The following is a 7885-nucleotide window of genomic DNA, read 5'->3' on the forward strand; positions in this document are numbered from 1 at the left end:
ATATTTCAGCCGACGACGTCGATTTTGCTGCAGAGATACATCGCACTCAAAAGTCAACTCGTCTTGCTACTTGTCTTTGTTTAAATGAAGCTGAAACATTATTGAATGCCAGGGCAGATTCCATTATGCTTCGATTTTTGTACATTTTTTATTTAATGACACAGACGCCTTTTCAAATGTGGGCGTAATGTATCGTTTTGTCCTTGAGCGTGTATGTGATAATTTATGAGATGACAACAAATGAATCATTTCAGGTTCGGATACAGACATGCTGGCTACTACTTCGTATGCTGCTTGATGTGAACCAGCGGAAGCAAATTGGTCGGAACAAAGGAAGGATTCTTTTAACTTCGAGACATAGTTTGTGACGTACTTAAGTACAACTAAATGCCCATCACTTGTTTGAACATCCATTGAACATTGCAATCCACTAGTGTATCAATAAATGCAGGAAGTCTAATGTCCTTTGACGTTTTCGGATGGTTTAGTGCGAGCGGTAAACTAAGAGTTCGAATGAACCCGAGACGCGGTATTTATACGGCAAATAAACGTAGGAAAAAGGCACCCTTGTACGTGTTCATACGGTAGAGAAACGTAGGAAAAAGGCATTCGTGTACGCTTCGGCCTTCACACACATGACGGGCCGCCACAGTATAAAATAAACACTTACCAAAATGGAAACAATATCGAAAGTGAAATGTAATAGAGGATAAACAAAGGATAATGCAATTCTTTAAATAATAATAAAGAAATTAATTCAATAAGTTCAATACAAAATAAAATTCAACATACAAAAGTACCAAACATTAAAACAATAAAAATTATTAGTTCAATCGACACCTTTTTATTTCTATATATTGTAATAAAGAATCTAAATAGAACCCCGTTTACAATAGATCGACTCATCTAGATTTGCCGATTAAAGAGTCTGGACCACGCTCATACAAGTTGGTTTTAAATCAAAATTTACACTTAATAAATACTACCTGTGGAATTTTTTTGTCAAAAAAATATTTAGTTTAGCCAAAAAAACGTTTAAAAAGTGCCAAAAAATCGCCTATTGTTGCGTCACTCGCGGGCACTATGACGCAAATTACGTCACGATCCTGTTCTAATCGAACAGCTGATTTAGGCTTTACTGGCGGAAAATGAAATTATGTTTGCAGCAAAACAGAGTGTGTAGTGTACCGTTCACTTAGCGTTTTCTGTTACTTTTAAATTAAGTAGTATGCGTAGATATTGCCGTGGCCTGATTTTGGTTAATGTTTTTAAAATTGTTTGTAAGTGTATTACAGTATTACACTATTTAAATTTGTCAGTTAACAATAATGTAAAAGTGTGTGATGTATAGTCATGTAGAAGCATTTTATCTGATGAAGTGGTATAGGTGAAGATCCTAGTCCACTAGCAATAGGTATTGAGCCTTTCCAGCTTGAACCTGTACTTCCAGCAAGTGTTGGGGAAGTAGACAGGCCAAGTTTACCTACCATGGAAAACAAGTCAAGCTGAGCAAATCAACAACACGATTTGGTGGGTTGACTAAGAGTCTAAGAACAGCATTTATTAAAAAATGTGACGTTTAATAAGTCTGTTGGTTAAAGTGTTTCACTGTCTTTTTTTCCTAAATTTGCTAAAATTTGTGTAAACACATATATATATATGTTGTAAATAGGATATTCTTGACTGAGACCCAAGCATGGAATACAAATTTAGCGAAATCAATTTACACTAATATAGTATTTATTGTTGGCCTTTATACCAAAAAGCTGGTCAATCACATGTTTATGGCTTTGTTTAGACAATATCGCTACACAGCTGATCAGAACTTGTTCGATAGGTATTATAGTGACAGTTCAACAACAGCAAGAATATTTCTTCATTCAGTTTTGAATGGTCTTGTTTCATACAAAATGTGATTCATGCAAGAGTTATGTTGTTTTATATACATGGAGCTATACAGAGAAGACGGAAAAATTTTTCCGCTAGAAGGCGATGACAAATTGGTTTCTCTATTTTATGGGGAGCAGTTAGTTTCTTACACATAAGATATAAACCCCTAACCCCTAACCCCCAACTCCTAACCCCAAACTCGTCAAACAAAAAAAACTTGAAAAAAAAAATATAAAAAGTATACCACTGTGCGGGACTCGAACCCGGTAAAAATGAAACAAAGAGAGTTTACGACCGCACGCAAACCGCTACACCACAGACTCGACGACAGTATACAGAACGAAAGAGCGTATATAACCGACCTAATGTGGGGAATATGTTCTTACTAGTGTTTTATGTATTTAGAAAGGTATTTTTATTATTTAATTAATTTGTTTTACACTTATTAACACTTTGTAGTGCGTTTTGTTCGTTTTTCCGTATTTTTTAATTTAAATAATTACCGCCTCTAGCGGAAAAAATTTTCCGTCTTCTTTGTATAGTCCCATGTGTTTTAAATTAAGTACATATAAGTATTGGATTGTTTTCATTGTTTTGAATAAACAACGCTTGTACCAGATGGTGGATCTGTTTCTTCTGTGTTTTTCTGCAGTCTCCAAATAAATGCTGCTTACTTGATCCGAACAAGTTTCCTTGCATATCCTAATGGGAACATATCATAGTAAAACCATCCGAAGTAAAATGCGCACTACAAATATAAGATACCAGCATACCAATGTAATGTTCCTTGCTTTTTTTCTATGTCCCACTCTTCCTTTTGAAAATGAAAACACACACACACTTATCGCTTTACAGCCATTCTTGTCTTGCTACTTTGAACACAGCACTAATCAGGCATGATTACTCGGCTTATGGAAAACTCCTATATGGTAACTTTAAATACAGATATAAATATAGTCTACCTATGCCATATGGAAAAAAAAGAAAAGAATTTAAAATCTGAACCCTGGAAAGTCACGAAAACTAATTCCCCACTAAGCTTGGTGGGCTATTTTGTGTGGTTATACACGGATCCCTAGGAAATAACTTCCAATAAGTTGCTGAAGCCATTTAAAGTATTGTTAATACCTTAAAAAACGTTTTTGATTTGCTTATCTATCAAAACTGCACCAATAAACGATAAACCGCTGATGGGCCGGGTTTTCCCCATCAACGAAATATTGTATTGTGACGTCACAGTGCCCGCGAGTGACGTTTTCTACAACTTTAAAATTTAATTTTTTAAACGTTCATAACTCTTAAATTAATGCGAATTTTTACAAACTGGCTGTTAATTTAGTATCAGTAGACATAAAACTATATTCTTATGCAAAAAACTGCGCAACCATGAGAACCGTGGGCCGGACTCTTTAAGCTACACCTCTACACCGGAATTCATACAGTGTAAACTTCTATGCTTATTTAAAATAGCCGCCTTTCAAATTCGGGGTTAATAAATGTTACTATTTAAAGGCAATGCTCTAATTTTCGCTTTATTGAACTTCACAGTAGTACTTGATTAATCTGCTATAATCTCTGTTAATTTTTACGGAACCTGTACTATCACTTTGGTTGAACGCTTTAGTGATTAATCTTAGTGATTAATATTAATATGTAAACTTGTTTCGATTTATTTGCATATTGCCTTTTTCTGTTTTCGTCTGGAAGCACGGGTTTACCTAATCATTTGCACTTGCAACGCGACTAGACAGCATCTCTGCTTCGTAACAAATATTTTAATCAAATAATGAATTTGGTTAGATACATAAAAATTAAAATAAAACTAATTTCGGGTCATATTAAATAACTTGGAATTAGTCTGCTCAGGGCCCACTTTTGGTTATTAGAGTATTGTCACAATGTGGCATCCTTTTAAAATATTACTATTTTGTAATATAAGCAAAAGCTTGCTGGATCAAGAATTACAGTGTTTATGTTTACAGACATGTGAATTTAATATCCGAAAAAAAAATTAAACCAATTTATGCCAAAGTATCTTCATAATCCAGTTTTATCTCGTAATAAAACTAAAACAATATGAATTTGTTGCGTATTAGTTAAATTTAATTTAAATTAACCAATTAAAAATCGATTTTTTTTTATAAATAGTGACACCATGCGGTTTGTTATTATTTTGTTTGTTGACACTTGCTGCATCATTTTAAAATAATATTAAAATTAGGCTAAGTTAAGCTTAAGTTATAATATACAAATAGTTCTAAGGAGACACAATGCAGTTGTTAAAAAACTAGTTTGTGGACAGTAAGGGCACCATTTTATATTTTTACTCAACTAATCCAATTTGTGCAAATATAATATAACGGACATAATACATTTTTTACCTGGTACTAACAGGGAAATATTTCTGATTTAATTGCTTTTTAAATATTTACAATTTAGTTTGTTCAAATAATGATTTGAGTTCAATACATAAAAATAAATCTAATTTCGAGACATATTAAGACATATATATATTTTCGAGACATATAGACATATAGACATATATATATTTTCGAGACATTTCGAGACATATTTCGAGACATATATTTCGAGACATATATATATTACATGACCCCCTTTTGGTTATTACACCGAATTAGTATTGTCACTATGTGGCACCCTTTTAAAATATTACTATTTTAAGATATAAGAAAAAGCTTGCTGAATCAAGAATTACAGTATATGCCTGTTAAAATATTGTGAATTTAAAATCCGAAAATAAAATTAAAACAATTTATGCCCAAGTATCTTTATAATCCAGGTCACCATTTTATAATTTTACTAAACTAATCCAATTTGTGCAAATATATTAGTACGAACATAATACCTTTTTACTAACAGGATAATATTTCTGATTGAATTGCTTTTTAAATAATTACAATTTAGTTTAATGTAACTTAATAGTAACATAGTAACTTGTTATTTTTTAATGCTACATGTAAGTTATAAGCTCTACGTTGAGTTGCTGCGATGCCACTCTAGGTCACACTGTTAGTTACATCAGATCAAATTAAAGAAATGGAATTAGTCTTGTCAGGACCCCCTTTTGGGTATTAAACCAAATCGGTATCGTCACTACGTAGCATCCTTTATAAGATACAAGAAAAAGCTTGTTGGGTCAAGAATTACAGTATGTATCTTTCCAGACATGGTGAATTTAAAATCCGAATATGTCATACACTACCAACTAGCGAAATTGTAGAACAAATTACATTTAAATTAATTAACAGTAACATATATTTCGCAACTATATAGTACCTTGGGTGTTCCGCATCTAATGGTAACCTTGGTTTTATAGAGTAAAAAAATTTAAAAACGTTATCATTATAATTAATGTGACTTAATAGTAACATAGTTACTTGTTATTTCTTAATGCTACATGTAAGTTATAAGCTACGTAATGACAAAAAACGGCACATCCGCTTTTAAACCACCCTATTGTTGGAGTCAGACCTACTTGTTTCTTTAATTGTTCATAGGGCGCACCTAATTGGCCGAGCGCTTTCAGCCAGTGCTCTCAAATAACATTTGCATAAAGCGAGGCGCGCAAGAGAGAAGCCCCCGCGAAAAGAGACGATTTAGACTTAGAGCAAGATGACGGCCGCATGCCAAGAGTGCAGAACGACAACACCTCGAGAGAGAGGCGACTGCAACATGCGACAATTTCGCGCAGAGCAGCGGGCAAATTACAGTACGAAACGACAACATTCTTTGCCGACCCATTACCCTGGGAAGCTATGTAAGCAGGTGCCTGCACGTGTCTGGCATCCCGTTTCGAACGGGATCTGCCCGTTTCAATCAGACAGAAGGCTTTCCGACGTATGGAGGGAGTTTCGGAGAACGTCATGATCCTGAGGAGTGTCTTAGACGATCACAAGAAGCGACTTGCTGAATTGAACCTTGCATTCCTACGATCACAAGAAGCGACTTGCTGAATTGAACCTTGCATTCCTAGATGTAAGCAAGGCGTGTTAGCGTATCTCATCGCATCATCCTACATGCTGTTGAAAGGCTGGGCGTTTCGCCCCCGTTACTCAAAAAGGTGGGTGGGTGGATCCGCGGGATTCAGTTCACGTCGGTGGTGCGAGGATACCGGCTGTGGCCTTTTCGGGCTCGTACCGCTACCTTGGGGTTAATATCTCCGCCGTCGGGATGCGGGTGGATGCAGCAGACAGTCTAGCTAGTAAGTTGGCGAATCTCTCGAGGGCTCCATTGAAGTTGCAGCAGCGCCTGTACATTTTATGTACTCACCTGCTACCTTCGATTTATCATCAGCTGGTACTTTCGAGTATTACCAAGAAGTTTCTGCAGCACCTAGACAGGTGCGTGAGGGTGGGCGGCTTAGGCTACCAAAGGATACGCCCAAAGCACATTTCCACGCAAAGTGCTAGGACGGAGGGCTCGGGGTTCCCGAGCTCCAGCGGGTAACACCGCTTCAAAAGGCCGGCCTTGGCTGATTATGACGCGGTCTCAAGATCCTGTGGTGCAGGCTGCGATGGGACTGGAGTATTTCCAGAAACTGTTGGAGTACCCCCGAGCTATATCAGGGGGGCCATCACCACAAGTAGGCATCTGGCCATCGCAAAGGCTCGATCGCTTTATTCCTCTGTTGATGGCCGGGGTCTGAGGCAGTCGCGGCTTGTGTCGACCCAGTTTGAATGGGTGAGAAGCGGCTTACCAAGTGGCAGAAACTTTATCGGAGCGATGCAGCAGAGAGGTAACCTGCTAGCAACTAAAGTACGTGCCTCCAGGGGACGACCTGGAGTGGATATATATCATGCGATGGTTACTGTAGGCCGGAATCGACTAGCCACATTCTTCAGGTCTGCCCAAAAACCTGGGGAACGCGTATTGGCCGCCATGATAACGTTGCCAAATTAGTAGCGAGGGAGAGCGCGAAACGTCATTGAAAGGTGATACGCGAGACGGCCGTTCTAACGCTGGCCGGTATTCGCCGACCTGACCTTGGCGATAGTGGCCGATAATGCCGAGCTCTCGGATGCTCACAGCGGCAAGTTTATTGTATTACGATAACGGGGCGATACGGGGGTAGGTAGCCCATAATACTGGGGCAAGTAAAATCACGTTCTCAAGTCTCACCACTAACTGGCGCGGTTGCATGGCGGAAGAATCTGGCCGGATGCTGAAACTCGGCCTCCCCAATTCAATTAGGGGGCGATTTCCGCGGTTGTTCTAGAAAAGGCTTTTTCACACGTACCTCTGCTTTAAGACGGAGGCATTTCGAGTTAGTTGCTGATAAAAGCAAGCTGGATGAAAACGTTAGTAGAAACGGGTTAGAAACTGAGGTAAGCCACCTCAAGCCATTATCAAAAGGCGAAGGCTCTAAAGAGTGGGGGGGCTACCTACCGTAAGCTGCATGGCGCCGGGGCAAAAGCGCACCAAAACAAACTAGCCGGTGGATAGGCAGGGCCAAGTGCCTGGCCATCCTTGCAAGAAGGGCCACGTACTAGATGGCCGCCCGAAGGCCACCTCAAGCCATTATCAAATGGCAAAGGCTCTAAAGAGTGGGGGCTACCTACCGTAAGCTGCATGGCGCCGGGGCAAAAGCGCACCAAAACAAACTAGCCGGTGGATAGGCCGGGCCTGCAAGAAGGGCCAGGTACTAGATGGCCGCCCGAAGGCCACACAGCCAAGAACAAGTCATAAGACGATTGAACGATGGCCAGGCACTAGGTGGCCGCCCGAAAGCCAAACAGCCAAGAACAAGTCATAAGACGATTGAACATAATCGATCCAGTTGGGTGTGATGCACACCTTCATAAGATATACATGTAAGGATGGATCGCGCCAGGTAAAGCGGTAGCTTGAAAACTGTAAAAGCCATCGATAGCCAAATGCCTCGTCAACTAATTAGTGACGCGCATGAATGGATTACCGAGATTCCCGCTGTCCCTATCTAGCGAAACCACAGCCAAGGGAACGAACGGGCTTGGCA

At 39.0% G+C, this 7885-nt stretch overlaps 2 long non-coding RNA genes across 3 annotated transcripts in view; one reads left to right on the forward strand and one right to left on the reverse strand.

Moving 5' to 3' along the window:
* The window catches only part of LOC113475576, a 16205-nt gene extending 14674 nt beyond the window's left edge, over nt 1–1531 (forward strand). The window contains exon 2 of one of the 2 annotated variants that reach the window (XR_003397321.1): nt 1320–1531. This is a non-coding gene — a long non-coding RNA (uncharacterized LOC113475576). The remainder of the gene's footprint in view (nt 1–1319) is intronic. The other variant, XR_003397320.1, reaches the window with a different exon arrangement.
* A 946-nt stretch (nt 1532–2477) lies between these two features.
* On the reverse strand, nt 2478–3011 carry LOC104266238. Its single transcript, XR_717473.3, has 2 exons — nt 2664–3011; nt 2478–2592 (listed from the first exon to the last, which is right to left on the reverse strand). It is a non-coding gene; the product is annotated as an uncharacterized LOC104266238 (long non-coding RNA).
* Between the last annotated feature and the right edge of the window lie 4874 nt (nt 3012–7885).

Source organism: Ciona intestinalis, unplaced genomic scaffold, assembly GCF_000224145.3.
Source record: "Ciona intestinalis unplaced genomic scaffold, KH HT001055.1, whole genome shotgun sequence".
In the NCBI taxonomy this organism is placed as follows: Eukaryota; Metazoa; Chordata; class Ascidiacea; order Phlebobranchia; family Cionidae; genus Ciona; species Ciona intestinalis.